This window comes from Manis pentadactyla, chromosome X (genome assembly GCF_030020395.1).
Source record: "Manis pentadactyla isolate mManPen7 chromosome X, mManPen7.hap1, whole genome shotgun sequence".
Taxonomy (NCBI): Eukaryota; Metazoa; Chordata; class Mammalia; order Pholidota; family Manidae; genus Manis; species Manis pentadactyla.
The window spans coordinates 121,263,991-121,290,346 of NC_080038.1; the positions used below are offsets into that span (position 1 = coordinate 121,263,991).

Genomic DNA, 26,356 nt, shown 5'->3' on the forward strand with positions numbered 1-26,356 from the left:
ATGTGTTATGGTGTACAATGTTGTTGAATACAGGGAAAATGGGCACTTTCGTGCACTCCTGCTACAGCCTTTTTGAAGGGATTATTTGGCAGTAAATTGCTCAGTCTTTAATCCATGAAATCCACTCTAGAAATCTAGTCTAAGGAAATTCTCATAGGCAGGTGCAGGGACTTAAAATGGAAAAAACAAATTCAAGCATGTTTATTGTAGCATTATTTGTAAAAGAAAATCATTGGAAACTACTTGAGTGTCCATCAACAGAAAATGGTTAAGTAATTGTAGTATATCCATGAAATGAAATACTATGTAGCTGTTATAAAAATGAGGTAGATCTATAGGTACCTACCTATCACTTTGTTATATTTTTAAGTAGAAAAAGCAAGTTTAAGAATCCTGCATATAATGTGATCTAATGCTGGTAAGGGAAAGGCATATGAACATATCTGTATACATACATATGTAGAACTAGGACTAAAGAAACAAACACCAAATTGCTGACAGTGAGGTTGGGAGCAAGACTAAGGAGAGATATAGCAGAGTAGTTAAGAGCACAGGCTCTGCAGTCAGAGAAGTTGGTGGCTCTGCCACCTCTTAGGTATGTAACCTTAACAAGTTTCTAAACCTCCCCATGCCTCAGTTTCTGTATCTACAACAGTGGTGCTATTACTTATCTCAAAGACTTGTGAAGGCTGAATGAGACAATATATGTAAAACACTTCAATAAAGCTTGCCGCATGGTATAAGGTTACTGTATAAGAGTTTGCTATATTCTATTCCTTAAATATTTTGCAATGAAAATGAATTCATGGATTTCCTGTGGAACAAAAAAGAAAAAAAGCAAGAGAAACAAAAATGAGAATGGGGCCAAAATGCTTCCAAATAAAGAAGAGAAAAGGAAAAAGTAGTACCACCTACACTGTATCTACACTGTAATCTCTGTTATGTCACAACCCAGTAGAACATTGAATTTATAATAATTCATATCTTAAATTGTGCCTTTGATACAAAGAAAAGCTTGGCCACTATATTTTGTAGCTCTTCTTAGCAATAGATGAACAGTCTATTTCTAAGGTCCTGTGATTTTCTTTGAACAGCTGAACACAGCAGACGTAACATCACATGTATTATGGAGCCCAGGCCTTTCCGGGCCTTGTATCTTCTACCTATGCCATGGTGGGATGCTGCCCTGACACCAGTATATGAGACAGCTAATGTAGCCTACTTGAGAATGAGAGATCATGTGCGGAAGAACTAATAATTGAAACATCCAGACAACGCCCAGCACCTATTGCCAGATATGTGATTGAAGCCACCTCACACCTTCCAGCCCTGCCAACCCTCCAGCTGAATGCAGCTGCATGAATATGTCAAGGAAAAAGCAGCAGAGTAAGGATGTAGTTAACCCAGAGAATCATGAGAAATGATAAATCGCTGTTGTTTTAAGCCACAAAGTTTTAAGGTCCTTTGTTATACAACAATAGTTAACATGGGCACAAGCCACATGGAGGAAAAGGTCCAGACACCTCAGTAGTTGCAGCCCCAGCTGAATCACTAGACATGTGAGTAAGAAAGGCCATGTGGGATGGACCTAAGCCTAGGTGATTGCCAACTGACTGCAGCTAGTTGAGTGAGCACAAACAGGACCAGCAGAAAAAATTCCCATCTAAGCCACAAAATTGTGAGAAATAGTCAAATAATGTTTTCAGCTATGAAGTTTTGGGGTAATTTGTTATGCAGCAGTAGAGAATTGACACTGTATCCAAGAAATCTAATTTACCAGCCACGTAGACAGAATCTCTTTTAAACACCATATTACCTCTTAGACATTCTCATGGCGAGGACCAAGTAAGGATGGTGTTAAATCAAGGCATCAGATTTTAAAGAAAGTTTCCTGTGGGACATAAGAAACTTGAAAATTCTAATTAAACTTGATCAAATACAACATATACTTCTCTTAATTCTTCTCATTTTCTGATCCATTGTTTTAGAAATAGTTGTTAAATTCAAAACTTGTCCCCAGTTATTTCTAGAGGGCCTACTATATATAACCAAGATATGTAGAAGGATATTTCCCTGCCCTCAAAGAAATAAAAGTACAGTAGGAGAAATCAGCATCTCAATAACAGTAACACAAGGGAGAATGGGAAAAGCAGTGAGAAAGGAAAAGTGGTTTAGCAGTTCAGAGGACAGAACGCATCTAAGGATGGAAGGTCACTGAGGGCTTCCTGGAAAAGGTAGTAATGGATATAAGTCTGATAAATATGAATTGACAGCTAGGCATGGAGAAGGAAGGGCATCCTGGGCAGATACAGGAGCGTTTAAAACAATAGAGTTTGTAGGCTTTGTTTACAAAAGCATTTGAACAAAAAGATAGGCTGCCCCCACTTTAACCAAGTGTCCATCTGATGGCCTGTGGGATAAACTGTACTTCACACAATCTTGGGACAGAGAGGTCTGCAGCCTCTGAAACTTCAACCAAGGTCTCAGGTATCCTAGAAAATGAACTACTTTGTGGTCGTAGGTGACTCCTGCCTATGCAAGTCCTGTGATTGGAATTCCTTTGGTGATAAAGTGGTCCCAGAGGATTCTGCATTATTAAAATGATTATTACTGAAAAAGTGTGTTTATAGCAAATCTTGAGATAAATCGAATCATACCTTTAAAACAAAAAGCAAGAATAGATGTAGGACTTGTAAGGAAGATTAGTTCTACATTTATATCTTTAATGTAGCTTTCTGGTTATGAATAAATATGTATTTAGTATGGAAAATAAAATATAGAAAATACAGAAAATTAAAATCACTAGAAATACCATGAATCACTACGAATATTATGATTTATCTTTCATAGTCCTTTCTCTATGCATCTATTCGTAAATATTTTAGTTTTAGTCAATTCATATAAACATGAGATGATATGCTTTTGTAATCTCCCATTTTTCCTATTTAAAAATATATTGGGGAACAGTTCAATTTTAAGCAAGTTGACTTTGAGGTAATTGTGAAATGTGATGGGGGAAATATACAGCCAGCTGTTAGAGAATGGAGCTCAGGAGGAATGTTGGGACAGGGAATATCACCTGGAAGATATTAGACCAAAAGTAATTATGGAAACCTGGAAATGGGGTGAGGTCGTCCACACTTTTTCAAAGTGTGAGTTACTGGGTTAAGAAAGCAATTGATTTGGTTGGAGTAGGATCAATAATTTGAAAATGCATCACATAGTAGTTGTAAGTAATCAGTCTGAATTGCAATGCAAAAATCAATTTCTTATTGTGAATCTAAGGACCGAACCTTTAGCAGCAGTAAAAGACACTGATAGGAGGGAAACCACAATCAGTTTTAAGAAGATCAATGGTTAGTATTAGATTCTGGACCCCTTTCCGCTTTCCAAAAGTTTTGAAGACCCCCAAAGCACTGTTGTCCTTGTGGATTATCTCTATTGGTATTTATGTATCAGAAGTTAAAACAGACAGAAACTAAATATTTATGTATTGATGCACTTACCAGTAAAAAACTCATTACATGTTAACATAAATAAGATTTTCATGAAAAAGTACTATATTTTTCCAAACAAAAAAAATACTGAGAAGAGTTGCATTGTTATATTTAATGTCTGGCTTAACAGAACACAGCTAAATTCTCCTATGTGCTTTTGCATTCAATTGATACACATTTGTTAAGAGACTGTGAGTGAAAGGCAAATAATGTCTTAGTATTATTATGAAAATAATTTTGAGTATATAGATACCCAAAAAGTCACTAAGGAACCCCCAAGGAGTCTCTGGACCACAGACAGGTCAGGAAGAATAAGGATAGAAGGTGTGTAATCTGAGAATTGGCAAATACAAGGATTTGATTGACCCAGGTAAAGATTCACTGAACTGTAAATCAGATCCTATCCATTGCCCTTAGGGCAAAATCCCAAATCCTTATCAAGACCTCTAAACCCTTTCGTGATTTGGTTCCTTTCTTCCTCTCCTGCCTCATCTATGTCACTCCCCGCACCCGGCTTCCACCACACTTCAGATGCATGGGCTGCCCTGGCTTCTTTGACGCTGCCAAGCTATTTCTCATGTCAAATACCATAGCTTCTTTTCTCTGTGCCTGGAATGCTAACCATCACACATTTTCCAGAACTCAGATTAGCAGCCACTGCCTCAGGGAAGCCTTACCTAGCCGCTCCGATCCCAGTCTACACGAGTCTCCTCTGTTGTTCCCCTGCTAATACTGCCTTTTTTTCAGGCAGGAACAGGTATGTTTTATTTACCATGCTCTTGGCAGTATTTAGCACTGAATAGGCACATAGCAGGTATTTTATAATTCTTCGCTTAATGAAAGTATGAATGAGAGAATGAAGATACATATGGGGAGCCTGTTTCCTTAGTCTGAGAAGAAATTATTCATGTTTACTGCATTACATGGAAAATGATATCCTAGTTCCCAATTTTCATATACAATGCATTTAAAATCAGTTTATGATAGACTCTCCTAATAATTGTTAGCATCTAATAGCAATTGTTAACGTATGTGGCTATAAAAATCTTCTTACGGCCATTATTAAGCATGCGTTTTAGAAGCACTAAATGCTTTAGTTATTTCAATACAAATTAATAGTTACCCGTAAGTCAATCATGATAATAATTCACTTAAAAGGTTATGATTATGAGGTCACAAAGTTAGAGAGAAGTTCAGGTGCATTTAAATGCCAGCAGAACAATCCTAATTGTTCGATACTCTTTTCTTTTTAAGTTCTATTTCAGGAGTGCAATTTCAACTCTCAAACAGAAATCATGGTACATTCTGAAATCAATATTTCCCCTTCTCAACAACTGTGATAGTTAAAAAATGCCAAAAAGTAATACTCTTAAAAGTATTTCCAATAAAAAGACAAACACTTGCATAAAGCCAGCTTCAGATCTGCAAGAGGAGGCACTATTTTATTTTTGAGGGTACAAATTATTATTATTGCCATATTTTTATGTATATGCATATTAAGTATAAGTAAATTTCATATAAATTAAAGACCAAGGTACCATTCTTTTAAATGTCTATAATTTTAAATTTAGGCAATTATTGGAATCTATTATAGCAATAACACAAATGGATTGCCACTGCATCCTACTGAGAAGCCTTGGTTTCACAAGGTTATGATTAACCTGTATGAGAGATACACTTTATTGTGAGTAAGGTGCATTGATGGAGCCTTTCCAATGAGAGATATTGTGTACCAGTGTATACTGCCACGAACAGGGCTTGCTATGTGGAATACAAAGTGACTTGGTAAAGCCCAAAGTTAAAAAAAAAAAAAGCGTGTGTGTGAGTGATTTGTTTCCCCTTGGAAGTCTAACCAGAAAAGTGGATCCACAGGATCTATTTGTACATTAAATAGGAAGAGATAAAGCAAAGACCTTAACTGACTTGTCAGTTGTTCTCCTGAGCCTTACTTGGGTGTGTGAAAAATAATGTGTCAGACTCTGTTCTGAACAGATGGAGGCAGAATCCTGGCCACCAACTGTTCACATCCAGGCTTAAGCAAACTTCCTCCAATGTGGCTGCTTTTCCCAAAGGGACCCACAGAGGGCCAGAAATGGGCACTCTCTAGCTGCAAGCTGGTGAATGCAATTTTACAGCTCTTGTTTATGGAAACTGAGTAGAAAATTATTATGCTACCTTTCCTGCTTCCAAACACTGTAGTCAAAAGTTAAAGTGCCAGCACCATTCATAGTCTCTTGTAGCTGATCTCTAGATGACATTGTTGTCAGTTGCAATAGGAAATAATGGTTCACCAAAACAAATACATATTAAAAGTGTGTCTTTGAAAATCTCTTCCCATTAGACAAGCAACCAAACAAAACTCCTTCATTTCAGATGGTTCACATTGATTTTCTTTATGTAATTGTTATTGACTTTACTCTTCTAATATTATTGTACTTACACTCTTACTTATGAGGGTACTTAGAAACAAGATTGAAATAAGGGATATTTTCCATTATGCATTCTTTGCAGAGAATGCAACCTATGGATTAAACAAATATGTTTTAAAAAACATCCAGGTGAGAACACCTAAATATCGTTCTCTAAGACTGAATTGTTCTAGGTATGTGGTAACAGCCACTCAATGTAGGATTGTTGATTAGTGAATTGTTCACAAATTTCGGAACATTTTTTAGCTTCTTTGAATTTCAATTTCTTTACCTATTCCCAGAGCTGACAATTCTTGGAACATAGTAGATGCTTCATAATCATTTGCTGAATTTTTATGTAATTACATTCGTTTTGGAGTAACCGTATAAGGCTATATGCATGCATGTGTATGGTCTTTCTTAATGAAAATGCACATCTCTTAAAATTCCTAGCAAATTATTTGAATAGTATAATCTAGGCAACTAACTGCCCTATACAGATTGTATGCTCCATTACAATTGGTTATGTTTTCCTTTACATTGGCCATTCTAAAACTGGCAATTTAGTGTGCCTTCTTCCTGGTAGCCACATTTGAGATAGAAATTCTTGGTCCCATGAGCAAAATGACGGGAAAATTCTGCAACTTCCTGTTGCTTAAATGTGTCTAGGGAAATCTCTAAAGTTGAATAAGTGCTTTAGGAAATCCACCTACACTATCAGGCTGTGGACCTCCAGAAACAGTAAATCAGTTGTTCAGAAAGGGAAAAAAGTGACAGAGCTCTCTGTACTTTGGAATTAGAAAGGGAAACAGTATTTTGAAGGAACTAAAAGGAGACAGCTGCAGAGCAAATGAATTAAGGACTCCAGGGAGCTGTGGAAGAGGGATAAGGAAAATGAGAGGGAAGAATGTGAGGGAAAATATATAAAGAGGAGGCTGCAGAGGAGAGAGTTTTTAAAAAATGATTAAACAGACTGTTGAATTGCCAGGAGAGAAGCAAGCTGAGTTTCCTTTCATGAACTCCCTAGGCATCAACTGTCCCTTCCTCCCTGTGTCTTCAGAAAGCCTAACAAAGAGACAGTGAGTTTAAGTGAGATGATCATGGTTGTAAATTCTGGAGTCCATTCCCATGGCTCTTCCGGTTTGCCCATGTCCCATTCTGCCTGAATTCCCTTTTCATTAATGAGGAGCTCTTTCCTTAATCATTGGTTACACAATTTCCTTACACTCAGTGTGTTTCGAGTCACTGGAGAAGTGACTGGCCGTATGTTTCTTTTTCGTGCTTCCAGAACCCTTAGGTGGGAATTAAGGAGGTATCTTGAAAGTCCTTTCCCTGCAGTTCAGGCTCAGGGTTCTGGGAGGTCTTAATGAGGAACCGACATATCTTTTTATTTTGTTTCAGAAGAGGGTAGTGAGTTTTAGGAAGGTTCGTTTACATACTGATGGCAAGACACAGATTTTATAGCCATCCCTTCCCCATTGCTTTTTCAACAGCCCAACAGAGATAGTTCTGGAAGCAGTTGCTATTCCCCTACAGAGTAGGGTTGTCATCTTTTCTTTGTTGGCGGAGCGTTCGGCTCGGGGCGGGGGTTGGGGGGTGGGGTGATGATGAGCGGCAGAGAGCCAAACGATTCCTGCCCGGAGCTGAAGGCAGTGTTGGAAAAGGTACGATGGGAATAAAGGTGCTCTTGATTCCCCGATTCTTCCCGAGAGTGCTCAGCTCGGTATATTTCCTCCCCTCGGTGGTGTGAGGGGCTTGCAATGCTCCCTCCTTGCAAAATACCTGTATCAAAAGCCAGGGAGATGGGAACACAAGGTTCCGAGATCTCCCCCTGGCGTCGCCCTATACTACTTCCCTTTCGGAAACCGAATTCGGTGCCCGACTCTGGAGAGCAGAGACTCTACAGCCCGGAAGCCGTCCTCGCGCAGCTGCCACCACACAGGGTGGAGAACAGCTGGAAGCTTTGGTGCGCGCCCACCGCGCCGGGAACAACTCTTCCCGGTAATTAGCGCCAGCCAAGGCTCCAAATGTGCCTTATTGCAACCCCTAGCGGGCTCTCAACTCAGCAATAGCTTCTCGCTTATTTTGTCCCTGCACTTGCGGAGAAAAATTACAAACGTGCGTGCACACATACACATTCACACACGCCCTTCTTTCCTCACTCAAGAAAACCATCAATAAACGTCTCCTCCCAAAGAAGATTCGAGTCTTCGCGCTCTCGGTTCTTTACCAAGAGGCCAGTAGCCCCCGCGAACAAACGCGGGGCTCTCTCGGCTGCTCTGCGCGCCCCCTACCTCCCTACGGCGAGGGTGGCGTTCGGGGTAAAGGGGTCTAGGAGTACGCACGACTCCGGGTTCCCCAGCTGATGCAGCTCCCCCAGCTCGACACTTGGTATCTCCCACGGTCTTGCTCCCTGTGGGAAGCCGGGAAGGAGAAGACGACTGTGGGCGTCGCCGCTGCCCTTCCCGGAACCGGCGCCAAACTCCTATCGGGGGACCAACGCCTCCCACTTCACACTCACATCTGGCCCAGCCGTGCAGATGCTGGTGGCTGGAGCGTTCCTCCACGCGAGGCGCCCAAGTTCTGAGCATGCCCAGTAGGGCTCTTAAGGCTCCCGAAGCGAGTTTCTCTGCACGCAGATTCCGCTTTTCCGCTTTTTCGAGGAAGCTGAAAAGGGTGGGAAGGGAGGGGTCCTGGGTTTGGGGCAGCGCGCTGGGATCCTTCGGGTACGTGCCCTCTGGCCCAGCTGGGTGAGGGGCGGAGCCGGTTGGGGAGCCCGGGGACCTGGGCGGCCCGGCAGGGCCAGAGCGGAGCGCTGGGCCCCCCTCCAGGGGAACACTGTCAGTGCTGACCGCCAGGAGGCTGCGTGTGGTCGGCCTTGGCGCGCTGGGGTCACACTGTCAGCCGGAGGCGGCCGGCGGTGCTTTCACACTGACGGACGCAAGAGATCCTGCGGGTCACTTAAGCACTGCACTAACAGGCTTAGCTTTTTTTCTGGTAGGCGGGGGTGAGGGGAAAAGGAGAAACTCAATTTCTCTCTTTCTGTCTCGCTTTTTTCTTTTCTTTTCTGCCAAAGTTATACTGTCAAGAGACTTCGCATTCTTTCTAAGTCGGTCGCTTACTTAGAGGCTAAAACACATGGAAGCAGTGATCCTGCTCGTGTGTGTGTGTGTGTGTGTGTGTGTACTCGTGTTTGTGCATGTTATGACTATGAAACATTGTCCCAGGTTGATCTTGGGGATGACAAACACTGCTATGAACCCCTCCCCACCACCTCACCTAACCGTCGGGAAAAAAAAATAATAAAAGCTGGTCCTTAGAGTCCCTTGGCCAGGAATTCATTGTGGAACGAATCTAAATTTTGTTGAGCCGTATTTCCTTCCCCCGCTCGCATCCCCAGTTTTCTCCTTGCCTCTCTCCACCCTCTAGCACCCTGATCTTTCTCATCTCGACTTCCCTTCCTCTGCCCGCTACCTGCTCCTTCAGCCCTCCTCCTGCTCCTGCTCCTCCTCCCTCCCCCCTTCTCAGCTGCGGCTAAAACCTGGAGTCTTGGGGAAAAGGGGAGAAAAAAAAAAAAAAACCTCGGCTGTGGAGCTGTCAAACCGGGCATGCTCAGTAGACAGGGCAGGTTTTTTGGTCTCGAGTAGCGGAGAAACATTTTTTGCACCACCGCGACCAGCCTTAGAGCGCGGCGGCGGCGGCCAAGGCAACATCAGCGTAGCCAGCAGCCGTGCAGACGCCCAGTACCCGGCAGCGCGGCGGGCTCCGGCTTAGCCCGGAGTTCACCTCCGAGTGCCCCGGGGTCTGAGCTCACCCCTTGTGCTTGCACACACACGCACACTCGTTCACGGACACATACGCGTACAGACACTCTCGCACTCACAGACGACCCCGGGCACAAGCACCCTCTGGGCAGCGATCGTCCGCTGGCGCGGCAGTAGCCAGGTTCGGTCCCTGCCCCCGGCGGCTGCCGACTGAGAGCACCGCCACCGCCAGCCAGAGGAAAGCGATGCGGGGGCCCGAGCGGCAGCTCCAACAGTAATGTGGATTTACAGTCGTTTCCCGCAGGAACCGGCTGAGACGCCCGAAGTCCCAGGCACCAGCAGCTCCCGGCGGGGCTGAGCACCTGGCGAGGGGGCGGAGGACCGCACCTGGAGACACCACCTAAACTTGCGCTTGGACTAGGTAGGTACGTTTCTCCCGGCCCCCACCTTCTTCCCTCTGGTTCGCCCCCCCACCCCAACCTCTCACCCTGAGGACTACGGGCGAACTTCACCCCGAGGCTGCAGGCGGCGGGTGGCGGCTCTTGGCCGTGAGCGGCGGGCTGCGCCCGCTCTAGGACACCTGCCCGAGGTGGCAGGACCTCGGCTCCTTCTTCTCAGGGTCTCCGCCGGCCCTGGACTGTGGACCACCTCGGGGGAGGTGGGAGGTTGGCGTTGTTTGCAGTTCAAGCTTCCAGTGGGCCCTGGGGGCGCTGCCTTCGAGGGCTCCCTGGGCTTCTCAGGCGACACTTTTTTTTGCCAGCCAACTCCTCGGGTTCTAAAAGGGGGCTCTCGCCCCGGCTTGCGCACAGAGCCCCGGCGCTCTAACAAGTGGACCTAGAAGCGGGGAAGGGGTCCTTGGTCGGAGAAGAGATAAGAGGACCCCTCTTCTCCGGCATCCTCCCACCTGGAACGTCCACCTGGGTCCCCCTCCTGCCATCTCTCTGAAAGAAGATACCCAGGGGCTAGGACTCACTTTAGTACCTGTTTGCTTTTGAATTTCTCGTTGAACCTCACTCGGGCAGCGGGGATTCCGGGGGGAACTCCAGGACCTCCTTCTAACCGACGTCGTCTGGGGCCCCACCCGATGCTTCTTCCCTATACCCCAATCTTTGTCAAAGGAGACGGTCATTACGCAGCAATCGGTGCTCTGGGAGCCGTCGATGTTGGCTTTAACCACGAGTTCAGCGGCGCGGGTTTGTGTATTTTGCATTTTGTCCTGAGAGGTGGTCCCGGGAACCTAGCAGCGGCCAGCACATCTGCTGAGCGCCTAGTACCCTTTAAGCATGCCAGAGGAAGTGTAACCTCACTTTCTTCCACTCCACAACGGGCGAATTGCCAATTCAGTTCTAGGATACTTTTCCTAGAGGTGGAGAAGGGGAGACTGTTAGCGTGACTTGGTGAGTGGATGTGTTTGCAGTCAGGAGGGTATTTAAACATTTCAGCAAACCTAGTGCAGCCGGTTGTTTACAATTGCGAAGACCAGACGATCTCACTCCACTAGTAGATGTCGTCTCGACGTCTATTTCGCCACCGGGAGAGCAGGGGCGGGGACGGGGGCTGGTTTGCAGCTAGTGCTTGCGTTGGTAGCTTCGGTTTTAGCAGATCTGCATCCCTGCCACTGGTGATATGCTAATGTGAGTAGAAAAACTCTTACATCTTCAATATGAAACAACTGGTAAGGAGACACCCTGAACTTTCCCGTTTTTTTTCCTGGCATGTTAATCAGGAGGTGTATTTGAGGTGGCCCAAAGGAGTACAAAAAGAAGTTCCTGGTGCCATAGAGGGGAAATTAGCCATTCGGTTCCAGAAACCAAAAGGAAACGAAACACCCCAGTGGACTCTAATAGATACTGTTAGATTAGCATTTAATTGATCGCGTTTGTGGTAAAGGTCATAGACAGCTTCCTTGAATTTTTTATTGTTGTTCTATGATTGTAATCAACTAGTACAGTGTGAGTATCAATCGCTACTCTTAACCTGTGTGGAGAAGACATTGCAAATGTCTGCTCTATTATTATCTTTTGGCTGAAATATCCTGGTCCATCTTCTTAGTCCAAAGATTCTCAGTTTGAAGCATAGGGTGCTCCGATGCTGCCAAGAACGGGTACAGTCTAAGAAGGAGAGGCTTTAAAAAAAAATTATTAAAAGGAGACCCACAGCTTTACATTCTGTTCCATGATTACCAAGCATTTGCTTGTTTGCTCACCACCCCCACCCCACCCCCATAGCTGCAATGTGGGGGGAATAAAAGAATTTTCATAAGGTGTAACATGATCCTTTAGGTCAGTAATTGGAAAAGCAGAATCCCAGTTTTTCCATTTTTGTCCAAGTTCATAAGACTCTTTTTTGGAGATGTGTGAAATAATTTACTACCACAAATTTTTTTTTTTAGGATAGTTAAAAGCTTTCAAGCGTGCCAAAGTAATGTTGGAACCTTTTCATGATAATAAAAGAAAGTCACAGGATGCACTTGAAAAGGGGTTTGGGTAATTTCTCAAATTAATCTGTGCCCTCAATGTTATTTAAAAAGTTTTCAGATTGTTTCTCATGATGTTTTTGAAAAACAGGTGTTTCTGGAAAACAACTCTTTAAAGAAATGTTAGTATTTGCGTAACAAAAAGAATAGCGTCTACTCCACAGACACGATGCCACACACTTAGTAGAAAATGAGTATTTTTTTGAATACATGATTTAGTATTTAGTTCTAGGTCCCAATTATGAGTTAAGAACAGTCATGTCATTTGACAAAATATACAATGGGGCTGATGGAAAGAAAGCTTCATAGAGTCATTGTGCTGTAAGGTGATTGAGGCTCCAAGTATTCAAACATATAGATGTGCTAAAAAAAAAAAGTAAAATCAGATTATATGTAATTACCATTTCATACAAAGGCCTTAATTGGAAGTCTGAATACTCTAAAAGTCTCAGTGTTTTAATTCAGCTGTCATATGTGTAAATAACACTGGCATGATCATAGCTTCCTGATCTTTCTGATGCGGCTAATGCAGAGATTCTTGCTGAGGCAGAACAGCCCAACATTCAAGTTTATTCTGTACAACTTTAAATTGTCAAGCTGCATAATATGCTTTCAGTATGTTGCCTCTGAAGACAGAAGTCTTAGTGGTACTTTATTTTCTGTGACACCCTAAAAAAAACTTGGAAGTGGTAAGAAGGCTCAGTATTAATTACCTAACAACATTTTTTTCCATTCTATGTTAGACATAGCAAATTAGAATACATGTAATTTTTGCTTAAAGCTTGCTCTTCCTGAAAGGCCATCAGATTCAGTTTTAAGTAGAGGTATCAAGTGCTTGGTATAGATTATGGTTAATAAATTCCCTAAGGTTTCCCAAACAAGTGATTGACTTATTTATTTATTTACCTGCTTACTTACTTATCTGAGGTCAAAAGAAGACCACTACTTTGAATACTTGATTCAATGATTACTTATTTTTAATGAAAGCAAATTTTCTTATAGTACTCACATACTTGTTCTCTATTTCACACACACACACACACACACACACACATTTAGAAGCAATCTTATGAGTATGCCATTTGTTGGACATAAAAATATGTACAGTAATTTTATTAAATTATATATATATTTCTTCAAATTCCTGTCAACTTACCCTCAGAAGTAGTAATCTGTGCATACTTAATAAAAGCTTCCCATCATTTACCATTTGAAAGAAAGGTTTGAACTGGATTACTACACAACTACAGACAGATTAAATAATGAAGAATATTTTAAGGGATAATATTTGGGGATTCCGATCAACAGCATACTGTATATATCCATAGCTGGAAATGAAGTTGCTGATTATAAAAAATTAAAAGGAGTCAGATTTCAGAACTGTTCCCATAACTGCTTTAAATTATTTGCAGATTCTGAGTATTAGACTAAATCACTATTTTGGATGGACATTTACCATAGTTTTTCTGTTCCTTAAAAGGTAAAACATTCTGAATTTTGGCTTAATGTATTATTTCTATTCCTTCTGGTTCCCATTGGTTTTTAAATAACTGAGCAAAGTAAATGTTAAATAGAACCAGCTAGAACTGTGCTTAGTTTGAGAGAGTGAATGCTATAAAAGGTTTCACACAGCTTTTGATTATTCTTAACAACCTTGATGGTCCAACCATAGGTGTCTCTTCAGTATGTGGTGCTCCATTATAACAATTTATATAATGTATAGAAACTCTAGTTTGCTAGGTGTACTATGGTACAATGTAGCAAGTCCAACAAAGCTGCTTACACTGGGAACCCATGGAAAATAGGGCTCAAGAAATTGGAATATGATGGCATAAACTGAAAATTATTGTATAACAAATATCAATTGCATTGCTAATGTTTCTGAATGTAATCAAGACAAAGTAGTTTAAATTGGAGATAGTAAACATTTTTACAGTGGATGCTGGATCTCTAATATTTTAAAAATAATTATTTTGAATCTGATAAATAAATTCTGTTAAATTCTTACATAATTTTAGGACTCATTTCTAAACCTGAAGTATCATCTTGGATAATTTACAACTAAAAAAAGACCCTGACTTTTACTTCCTGTCCAAGCTTCCACTTTAGGTAAACAGTAGCATATGGTGAAACATGCATATATGCCAACTAACCACTACCTCTTGGATGATGTTTTCAATGTGATGTAATGATTCTGAAATACTGGGTTCTCCATTCCCACCTACTCTAATTGTATGAGTGGAGAATTTTATAGGAAAATGGACACAGGAAAATGTGTTAGATAATCTTTTTGCAAATCAGTGGCTCACCCCCTGTGAGGCTCTTACTCAGAGCCTCCATATCTGTGTTTATGGTAGGTATGTGCAAAGATTCATTTTTTTTTCCTGGGTACTTATGACAGGTCTCTGTGGCTGTGTCTCAGTGAAAAGTTCCGTCAACCATCCAGCTGTTTGAGGTGATGCAAGCAAACATCTGGCTGGTTGAGGGAATTTTTTCTTAGTCTCTGGATGTTTTGGAGTCATTTAACAGGCTGATAAATCTTAATATCTATATCAAAAGAGAAAGAAAAACAAAAGTAAAAATACACATAGGAGACCTTAAATACCTCTTGGGTTACTGTAAAATACAGAATGTAAAATGAACTAAATGCCATCCTAAACTTACAGCCTTCTATGGAATACATAAGGAGATGTTGCTTGCATCCCTCAGTAATTACAAAAACAGAAACACACTGGCCTTTTCAAAGAGCCAGGAAATTAAAAACTTAAACTTCAATTCTGCCTCCCCCCTCCACCCCCAGTACTGATTCATCAGTTTAAAGAAATTGACTTAAAGAGTTTGATATGTTGGCTTCTTACAATTTCCTGCACCTCATTTTCCACCGATTCTTCTACTGCCATGGAAACTAGACGGGACAGACAGCTGGGAGTCACTAATTCAGGATGGGAACCTGCTTGTTAATTTAATTTCATGCCAGCCTGTTGGTCCCTGAGAGTAACTGTAAAAGGCTGGGGAATTGAATTTGCGAGCAATAAATGGTTCAGCAGAACAAAAATCAGTGCCATCTCTGTCATTTTCCTGAAGATCTTATTGCTACCATCTTTATCCATACTCCAGCAGTTCTTTAAAAATAATCACAGAAACAGGTTTGATCTGTGCGTTCCTATTGGTATTTATGAATGCTACAGAGCATTTTGTTCTATGAGGACATTCACAGCTATAAAATAGTTTCATAATAACTATTTCATTGAAAAAAGTATGTTCTTTCAAATTTTGATTTTGTAGACTTTGAAGAAGCCTAGTTAGCAATCACAGTGAAGTTAAATATAAATAGTGTTTGAATTTTCCAGTAGGATTGGTTATTTTTCCTTTTCAAATATAAAAACAATTTTATTAAAATATCTGTGCCCACTTTTTATTTTATTACAGAACCCACATGGATTTGAATACATTTATCTGAAATCTGTGAAACACTCATTTTACCCATCACCATAAAGCATACTGATTGTTTTAATTTTAATTGACTAAGTTGTCAGTTGATAAGTAGTCAACAACGAGGCGATTGCCTTTTAATGTTTCTCATATTCTGTTGTAACATTTTTGTGGCTGCTTATGATTTACAAAATTGAATTTTGGAATCACAAACCTAATATGAGCTGAATTGCAATCCATGTAAAGCCTTTTGCAATATTATCAGCTATGGATCCTGATAAACTAGTATTTTTTTCTGTGAATTTATAGCTGTACCCAAATTTCTATATTATGGCTCAGAAAAAGTGGTTCCCAATGAGGATTTTGGTAATGACAAAAAGAGTGGAGATCTAAGTCTGTATCTATATCTGTATCTGTAGTTCACAGGTATTTTTGTTTAAAGTGACTAGAATTTCAAAAGATAAATATCCCAGACAGAATTATTAATGGTAGAATGAAGTAGTGACTTGCAAATTTAGGAAAAATAATATTTGCATTTCTACATTTTAGCAAATGTTGGTAATATCAGTATCTAGTTGTTGGGTATTAAATTGCGTATCTTTTGTTAACTGGTGTATTTTGGTTACTTGAACTATATCTGTGTGATACTACAGTATCTGAGTAAAGCATTAAAAATTCAATCATCATCATTAAACATGTAATGTGGACTTCTTAGTATCTACCTGTTTTGTATCTTCTGTGTCATGTCTGTTTCTTGTAGCCTTTCAGCAGATGCTTGGCATTTGGATGTTACACCAGTCAATCATCTGGATGGTTCCAAATACCCGATCAATGAATTTTGACTGTTCATCCAAATGATGTTTTGGAGTTATAGCCTCAGTTTCCCTTTTTAAATTACTGTATATTTATTTTTCAAAAATTTTCCTACTTAGATAATAGGTATTGTAAATATTCAGGATGCTGATGCATGTTTTGTGTGTGTGTGTGTGCGTGTATAAAATTTTCAATACAATCCCTATATGGTTATATCAAAAGAAATCCATCTTTATTTTAATGTTTGGAATTACAGTTTAGTAGTTTTCAGCTACCCATATGAATGAGGGTTTTTAAAGCAGCCAAAATAAAAGTACATTGATGTCAGTTTGCATACTTCAGGGAAAGTCTAGTCACTGGCTAAGGTCAAGGAGAAAATTTCACCATTGCATGGTTTTTCATAATTGGTGTATTTATTGTAAGTATTTATATTACTTTTAATGCCTCTGTCTGGTTTAGATACCTGTCAAAGAGAAGGTGCCAGATTAGATGGACAAGTGGTTAGATATTACAACCCCTATGTCCCAGCTGTATACAGACATTTTGAGAGAACTCTTCAGTGGTTCTGAGAAATTAGAAAAAGATACTGCAGATGGACTATCTCAATAATCCAGGTTTTTTTTTCAGGTACATTTAAAATTAAATGTCCTAAGAGATGATTAATTCAGGAAAGTTACTGATAATGAACTCATCTTATGCTACACATCCTTTGCACCTATGATGATGCCTTATTAAAAGTGTCTCAATCTTGCTAATTACCACCTGTGTTTAAATATAGAGGTGTATAAATATACTACTACCACACAGTGACTGGAAGCCTTCTACATCTGAAATGTTCCTAGCTAACTCAATTCCTATCAGCAAGATGTCTCTGATGAACGTTTTGAATTTATACTCTAAGCATTACCCCCCTTTAGCATTAGTGATTTTCTTTTTTTAAAGCTGCTCTGCTTAATTGCAAGCATTTGAGTGATATTGATGTGTGATCTCCTGCTCTATTAACTAGCCCCCAAGTATGTTTGTGTTTATGTATGTGAGGATGGAATTTTTTTTCTAAAAGAATATTTTTTAAAAATATATGTACATTTTTAGCATGGATTTTGCAAGCATCGTTTACAGAAACATACATCACCTATTTACTTACTCTATGCTCAAAATGAATATATTTTTGTGATTGTGACTCATGATATGTTTAGAGCTTTAAGTAATGTAGGGAGGCATGGGCAGCATTGCTAAGCAAGTCAAACAAGAAACTCTTTTTGAAAGGATAGTATTAATTTCACTAATGAGATCTAGTAGCCTCTGAGGAAGAAGACTATTCAGTTGATTGGCCAATTGATACCTTCATCTAAGTCTATTGCTTAGACTTGAGAAAACTCTTATCTTCCCCCCTCAGTCCTTTCCTTTCTTTCTCTTTTTCTTTCTTTCAACAATTTCCAAGAGTTGAGATAATATATAGGTCTAAGAGAAAGGGAGTTCTGGAACATTCACTGAAGTACTGGTAGTGATTTATCTTTCTTTTCTTTTTCTAAATCTGACCAATTCTTTATGTATATCCTAGAGAATTATAACTATAATATGAAATATTATTCTTTATATTGTTCTTGGCTCATACAGTCTTTCAGTTATCTTGGGTAGGAGCTAAAATAACATACCAACATCCTGGATTGGTACTCTTTATTATAGATTTACCCTGTGTACGTATCCATATGTTGTTAGTGCATTTGTGATTTATCTTTGGTGGTTAGTGTAATAAAATGTCAACACTTAGGTGTGACACCATTTATTTTTGGTTTAGAATCCATGAAGTGTTAAGACAAGGGTGCTACATTTTTTTTCATTGTTTTGTTCTTTTCCCCTATTTGAGATATTGCCTTGATGAAACGTTGGACAACTTGTGAAACTGAGGTAATTTTAATGTAAACAATTAGAATTCAGTGCAAGGAAAATATTTTAAGGGTAATCTAATATGAAATAAAGAAAATTTTAACAATATATTTCTGTAAAACATAGATTAAACATGTTTAAGAAAATGTGTAAAACAGCAGTAGGTGTAATGGGAAAGCACTGGTCTCAGACATTTAGCAAAATACTTGGGACTGCATTTTTGTTGAAAAGGCGCAAAAAGGATCAAATTTTACACAGAGCTCTGCGACAGTGAGTCTTGAAGTCTCAAGTTTTTTCCACACTGTCCAGACCTCATGGACTGGCCTGTTCTTTTACTGAAGATTTCAGTATTACATGATTTTACTTATACATCATAAAGCAATCTTCATGATGAAAAACCTTCATGTGTTCTTTCATTCATTCATTAAAATGTTTTAAATGCCTCTGTTTACCCAGTGACACAAAGACATTAATAAATCTTACCATCTAGGGAGGGAGACAGACATATAAGCATTTCTTTTCATGTAACAGATGATCTAGGAGAGGAATAATTAGAATGCTCTGAAAGCACAAAGGTAGATAGGGTTTTATAAAGGATATGTCATTTCAATTGGCTTTTAAAGAATAGTTGGGAATTTTTTAGTCAGAGAATATGGAGAACCACATTACGCGTGGGGCAAAGGATTGAAAAGGCACAAGGCTAATTTAGCAATGGAGAATACCAACCCAGGATAAGAGTGCCATTTTATTTCCTATCCAGATCTGGGGAACAGAGGTCAGAGATTGTCTTATTTTATTTCCTTCTATGTGCCTGACACACAGAAGGTGCTTAGTACATATTTGTTGAATGAATGAATGAATGTGTTAGATTTTCCTGCATGAAAAATAGTGTTTTTTTCTGATGTTTATCCAAAATCATGCAATGTACTACATTGTAGCAGAATCTACTGAATTAGATGAAGGCCTATAAAGTGAAGGTGGTGGTTATGTGTCACCAACTTTGAGTTTTAGACAGATGGCATCTACATGAAGAATGGATTATAGTGGATTAAGAGTAGTAGCAGTGAGACCAATTAAAAGGCTGTGTTGCAACTGTGAACAATTATGAGGATATGAGCCAGGGTACTCACAGCAAAGATGGAGAGGAGGGGAAAAATTTGAGAGCCATTCTTAAGGTAAGCATCAATGGGTCTTGGAAATTGAATACATTTAGAAGGTGAGGGAGAGAGAGAGACTCTGAGCCTTTTGGCTTGGGTAGTTAGGTAATGCCATTAAGCAACAAAGGGAGTATAGAAGAAAAAGTCATTTTGGATGGGGATCATGAGGTCAGGTTCGAATTTAGTTAATGTGAGTCACCATCTAGACATCCAGATGTAGATGGTTTGTGATAGCTGTAATTTACAGACCTGAAGATCACATCTGGAGGTAAAGATTTGTGTGTCATCAGTCAATGTCATAGTTAAAATCATAGGAATAGGTGAATTCTCCTGGGGAGTATGTAGAGAGTAAGGAGAGAAGCAAGAATGATACCTTGAGAAACACTCAAGAGGTTGGTGAAATAAGAAGAGCCTTCAAGAGAGATCAAGTCAGAATATGATTGGAGAAATAGGAGGCAAACCAGAAAATAATTAAATCGAAGCTAAGGGAGAAAAGAATTTTATAATGCTCTCTGGGCATGAAAAGATTATTCATACAAGGAATTAAAAATGGCCGCTAAATGGGGGAAAAAAGCTCAATCTTTAATAATCAAAATAAATGCAAACTAGAAACAATAAAAACAAGGGTTTTTTTGGTTGGTTTTGTTAAGATAATGCTCCGTGCAGTTGTTCAAGTCCCAAACCTTAGTCTTTCTTGATTCCTCTTGTTTTACACCTGACATCCAACCAGTTAACAAATGTTGCTGACTCTATTTTCAAACTATGTTCTTTGCCTGAATCATTTTCTTGCCATTTATCATTAACACTTAGACCAAATCACCATCATCTCTCATCTAGACAACTGAAATAGCCGCCTAATTTATGTCCCTATGTACATTTTTTACCTCATATAGTTTTCCATACAGCAACCATGATGATCCTTTTAAAACTTAAATAAGACCTTGTGACATGCCCACTTTCTGCCCTCTAATGGCTGGCTTCTTATCACATTTAAAATTAAATATTAAAAATAATTTTAAAATCTTTAGCAACACTTACAAGGCCCCATGAGTTGGTCCCTGACTATTTGCTGGGCCACACATCTTACTATTCTCCCCACCAAATCTTGCTCAGACATTCTAGGCACATTGCCCTCCATTTTGTTGCTTAAACATACCATGCATTTTTGTTTCTCAGGACCTTTGCAGTTGCTATTTCCTCTTCCTGAAATAAATTTTCTCCAAGATTCCTATAGGCTTACTTTCTCACTTCATTCAGATCTTTGATCAAATGTTCCTTAACTGTAGAGGCCTTCCCTGGTTGACCTACGTAATGAGCCCTATTGTGATTCTTCATTTGGTATGTATTTATCTACTTCTATTTTTCTTCATATTACTCATCACTACCTGGTATCACATTGTATTTTTGTTTATCATTTATCAGATCTACTAGCAGATTAGTTCCATGAGTGTGTGGACTTTTGTCTGTTTTGTTCACTACTGCATCCATATCACCTAGCACAGGGCCTGATACATAGTAGGTTTTTAATAAGTATTGGTCAAATGAATGCATAATAAGAACATGATGAAATGTTAGCTGGTTGGTATAGATTTGGCAATTTGCAACAAAAGCCTTAAAAAGGCTCATGCCAGTTGACCTAGTAATTCTACTTTTGGGAATTTGTCTTAAAGAAATAATGTTAAGTGCAGGAAAAGTTTTATTTGCAAAGATTTTCACCAAGCATTACTCATAATAGTGGAAAAAATGAAGGAAACTAAATGTTCAACAAGGGACTTGTTAAGTGATTTATGGTATATGTAGACAATGTAATAATTTATGGCTATTAATGGTGATGTTTACAAATATTTTATGATAAAAGGAATATATTTATGTTATGAAGTGATAAAGCAGAATACAAAATTATATATGTCCAATATGTAAGAAAGAAAAACAGACAGGAAAAAGATGCACAGAAGTGCTAAAACAGATTATCTCTTTTTGGGGGCAGTGAGTAATAGGTGATTTTTTTTCTTTATACCTTCAGTCTTTTCTAAATTTTCTATAAGTCTATGTAACTTTCATTATGGAAAAAATATATTTACAAAGCAAAGAAAAAATCCAATGAAATAAATATTTCCACCTTTGAAGTGAAGTTTAGGTAGTAAATACCATGGAGGATAAACCCCCTCATGAGAGATGGTGCTGGAGAGAGAGGCATATACCAGTTGTAACTGGGGCCAACTGTTCTCTGGCTGTTTTGTTTTCAAGAGGTCTACAGACAGGGAAGATAATTGAGATCCACTGAACCAATCTAGTCTTCACACAGTGGAGAACCAAGGAGGCCAGAGTTTCTCCTGTCAGAATTGGAACAGGATATTCAAGGGAGATTATGCAAGTCAAGTCTTCTTCATATCGCTGTGCAAAGCACTAGCAATTTGCTTCATGTAAAACAGGAGTGATTACTCACTATATTTCTTTATGTCATGTACAGAAATTAAGTGAAGTTAGACTATAGATTACTTGGCTATTCAGCCACAGTCCCCCTAATGGAAAAGAAGAAAAATAGCATTGACAAGCTTTGGCGGGTCTCATCATTAGCAATGCCCAAATTGCCAAAAAAAAAAAAAAAAAAGAAGAAGCAGCTGCAGCCAGTAATGTAAACCTAGAAGTTCTCTAGACTCTGAGGAAGAAAGTGACAGTATGGAGTATCGCAGCATTAATTGCCTGAGAGCACTGATCACTGCAATGGGGAAACTGTCTCTGTTATTAGCACAATTATTTTCTACAAGGTCTTTGAGTAAACGTCCCATTAGAAAAATAGCATCTGGGCTTTCAAAGCATGTAGAGCAATATGTAAAGACATACTCATCAGCAAAATAAAGTGTGACCTATATGCAGCCCAAAGTCCCTTGAAAATAGAAAAAGTGTTAATATAGGTGTTAAAGTAATTGAGTCATTTTTGAAAAACAGGTAAAAAAAAGGTTAAGGAAACAGGTAAAAACAGATTTAAAAAATCCCATTTCCCAAATGGACAGAAATCGTGCTTTTTTAAATCCATCTGAGAAAGATGCCTATCCATTCACACATATATGCATATTTGTATATATGCATATTCATATACATATGTGTATTTTTTGAACCAGACTTTTAGACTTTTCTTCTGCTCACCTCCTATGCATTTCATCTGCATAGTCCATCTCAGATGGCAGTTTCATTTTAGGAGGTTGAGAAGTGAAAGATGTAGAATATTATTCTCTATGTAGGACCAAACAAGAGGCAGTGGCACTAATTAAAGTTTGGATTAGATGATCTCTTAATAAGCTGTTCAGATTTGGATTTAGGACTCTGCTTGCAGGCTTCATTCTGTCTCCAAATCCAGTAGTCAGTTCTGTGAGATGCATTTCTAACAGTTGTGGCTCCTGCTGTTTTTTGCCTCTGGTATGCATTATTTGGTTCTGTTCAAGGATGGTCCTATTAGACACTTTTTTTTTCCTGAAAGGGTAGCTAGCCCACACACAGTATTAAGACAATCCACAGTTTCTTTTTTGTTTATGAATTCTTGAGTGGAATAAAGAGGTAAAAGGTGAGGGCAGTGGTACATATTGGGAACTGGTAAGTGATGGCAGGTAACCTGGTGTATCTTATATACAGATCAACGTATGAACTTGGTCTTCTCTAATCATAAATGGGCAAGATAGACTTCTAAAGGCTTCAGTATGCAGGCAGCTAAGGAGTGAGCAGAGAGCTGTATCATTTTAAAGCCCTCTTGCTTCCCAGTTCTCTGTGTATCTCACTAAGGCAAAATGCTGCATATAGGACAGTGTATTTGTTACAGCATTTTTGCTAGCTTCCTTGCAGAATCAACCTGATGGGTATGAAGCCAGTTTCTACAGACTTGCTCTGGATATGTTGCAGAAGAGCCAGAAATATTTTTTGTAATCTAGATCTAAATGTTTTCTGAAATGTCTTCCCTTGAAAGATTCTAACATAGCACTCTTATGGAACCCCATGAACACTTGAGCAGAACTATATCTTTTTAGAGAAACATTAACAGTGATAAAAAATGCACATTGGAATTAGATTGCAACTAATCAAGAGTACAACTTCAGTTCATTGTGAAAGATTTATATATAGTGTATTGGATATGGAGATCATTAGTAATAATAAAATATTCTATTATCATTACAAGGTCACCTTGGTGATCTTTGTCAAAGGTGACAATGATGTTATTGACCTACATTTTTAAAAAATTGCATTTAGATATTATCTTCTGTCTTGATTTACTGTGCAGAAATTTTAAGTTGTTTGCCCTTACCACTGAGATTTTGCCTCAAATATTAAAAAAATAGGTTTTGGGATTACTTGATTGATAACTTGGGACCATAAGGTTAATTAAGTGCCAATCATAAAATATTGGAAGTTTAAACTTCTTGTTTTCCTTTTTTCTTTTGCTTTAATTCACTCCACTGCCTTTTCTAAAATGGATTTTTGAAGAATTTAAAACATAGCTCTTTAATATAGTCATTATAGAAAAATTAGAAAGGATAGGTACACAGAAAGAAGAAAATCATATGTTTTACTTACATATGTATCTTTTTCTAAGCTGGACTCACATTGTAAATACTTTATAATGTGCTTTTTTGTTTATCAGTGTATTGTTAATGTATTTCTATGCTAATAAAATATATATCTGTGCATACATACATGTATATATAGAGACAGAGACCCAGAGAGGTGAAAAAACAACCAAATATGTAAAGAAAAATATTTGTGATTCTCCCCTCCCCCAACTCATCTATAGAGTATGATTTAAAAGCAGCAAATTAAAGACAGAGGTGGAAATTAATGTGAAATGACAATGAATATCTTAACAGTCCTGTATTATTTCTAATGACTATTTAGTAATCCATCATATGGTTGTTTCTTGACTTATTTACCAAACTCTAGTTATTGGGCATTTAGGTAATTCCCAATATTTATTATTATTAAAAAATAATGAAAAAATTCATATACATATGTCTTTGCATACATCTGTCATAATTGCCTCATAAATGTGTAATTGTGGAATAAGACAAATGAGAGTGCATTTTTAAGGCTCTGGTACCTATTGACAGGTTGCCTTCCATAAATATTGTACCAATTTACACTACTGAAGGATTTTTTAAAGTTCGTATGTTAAACAGCATATTGGGTACTATCCAAATCGGAGGGAGAAGTTTATCTTTCAAGTAGAGTAAAATAGTAGCAATCCTTTAGAGGGCACTGTTCCTGCCCTGTTGCCCAGTACCATATGGAAACATATAGTCAATCTTATAACTTTGAATAAAGGAAGTCCTGTGGGACATTGGAAAGATGACTAAACCAAAAGAGAACACGGATTCTAGTCCTGGCTCTGCCACTAACCATACATGTGACTTTGCGCAAACCATTTAACCTCTTTGGGCCTGTTTTCTAATCTTGTAACAGTTATTTTGAGGATTAAATGAAATTTGTATATGAAAGTTTGTTGTAAACTGTAAGGATTATTTTAATATAAGAATTACAATTACTATAAACTGCTTACATTGGTGAAAACTCCTTGAAGTTGTAGGCATTTCATTTCAAAATGAGTAGCATATTGAACAAAAATTACATAGTGATAAGTTGGGACTGTCTTGGATGAGAACTCCATGGCCCTCTAGGTCTACTCATCTGTAATTAAGAAATTCTTCATTAGCAGCATAATTAATATAATTGTTTTAAGTTTCAAGCAGACCTTTTAAGAAACTGATCCAGTTATCCCATTGAATTGCAAAATGAAGTCTTACAACGCCCACGCTTGCCATCACCCCAACCCCACATGTGTCTTTTCCTTTCCCTCATATAAAGACTGTTTTGGACCTGCTTGTACATATGTTTGAAGGATAATTTGGCCTAATTTGTTTACAGGAATTACAAGGGTGACCTTTATTCAGCTATCTCCTTTCTGGTTCCCACAACTTCTGGAACTATCAAGGTATGTGCATTCTACACTGAAATTGCTTTGGGAATTGAACACATAGCTATATAATGTGAAAAGAATGGAATGTTCCACTGATATAATCAGTTATATTTATTGAGTGCCATGTAAATGAAATGCATTGTTTTAAACTTCGAAAAACCTATTTGGCCATCATATAGATGAGCATGTGTATGTAACTCCATAATTGTCAGAAAGTCTTTGCCAAAACAAATATGCAGGCTGTCTTAATGTGTTTGAATGATTCTGTGACCTTTTTTACATGCAGCTGCTAAAACCAAGAGACTCCTGGACTAATGGGAATATTTGAAAAGTATGAGGGAACAGTCATGGCCAGTGAGGATATTTGCAGAACCACTTAATAGTTCTCACTGACTGTAAATAAACATGGCATTTCTCCATATCAATGGAAAAAAAGTTCCACTCGGATAATTTTCCTGACAAAACAAACATTTGTCTCCTGAAATAACTATTTTAATTTTTTAAGAAAGTTTCAAGTAAAATATCTATTGAAACGATATTGCATTAATTTATTTTTCCTTTCCATCCTCCATTCCTTTCATCTATCCATCAGTCAATCTGTATGCTCAATAAGCAATAATTGAGCAGCTACTGGGCAAAAGTTATTGTGCCTTTTCTTTTGGTAAATGTGCCAATACAGATAGAATTTACCTGAAATATTGAGAAAACGATTGGAATATGTGAGAAAATGCAGCAAGATGGGGGGCACTATCAGATTAATCAAACTATTCAGTTACCTAAATGACTTCTTTCCTTGTTCTTCCTCCTTATTAAAAAAATATTGGCCAATGTTAAGTACTTAGTAAGTAGGGAATAGAAAGCATTGATTTTTTTTCCCCTTCAGTACCTCTACCTGGCAGTGCTATGCATTATTATTCAAATATGAATTCTCATTCCTGTAAAAATTCAAAAGGATGATCTGAA

General features: G+C 38.7%; 1 protein-coding gene across 2 annotated transcripts in view; it reads left to right on the top strand.

Annotated features, from left to right (window-relative positions):
* Positions 1-9,549: 9,549 nt before the first annotated feature.
* TENM1 (teneurin transmembrane protein 1) overlaps positions 9,550-26,356 on the top strand; it is a 735,522-nt gene continuing 718,715 nt past the window's right edge. For both annotated transcript variants that reach the window (XM_036880853.2, XM_036880855.2), the window contains exons 1-2: positions 9,550-10,090; positions 25,342-25,408. The gene's annotated coding sequence lies outside the window, so the exon portion shown is untranslated. The remainder of the gene's footprint in view (positions 10,091-25,341; positions 25,409-26,356) is intronic.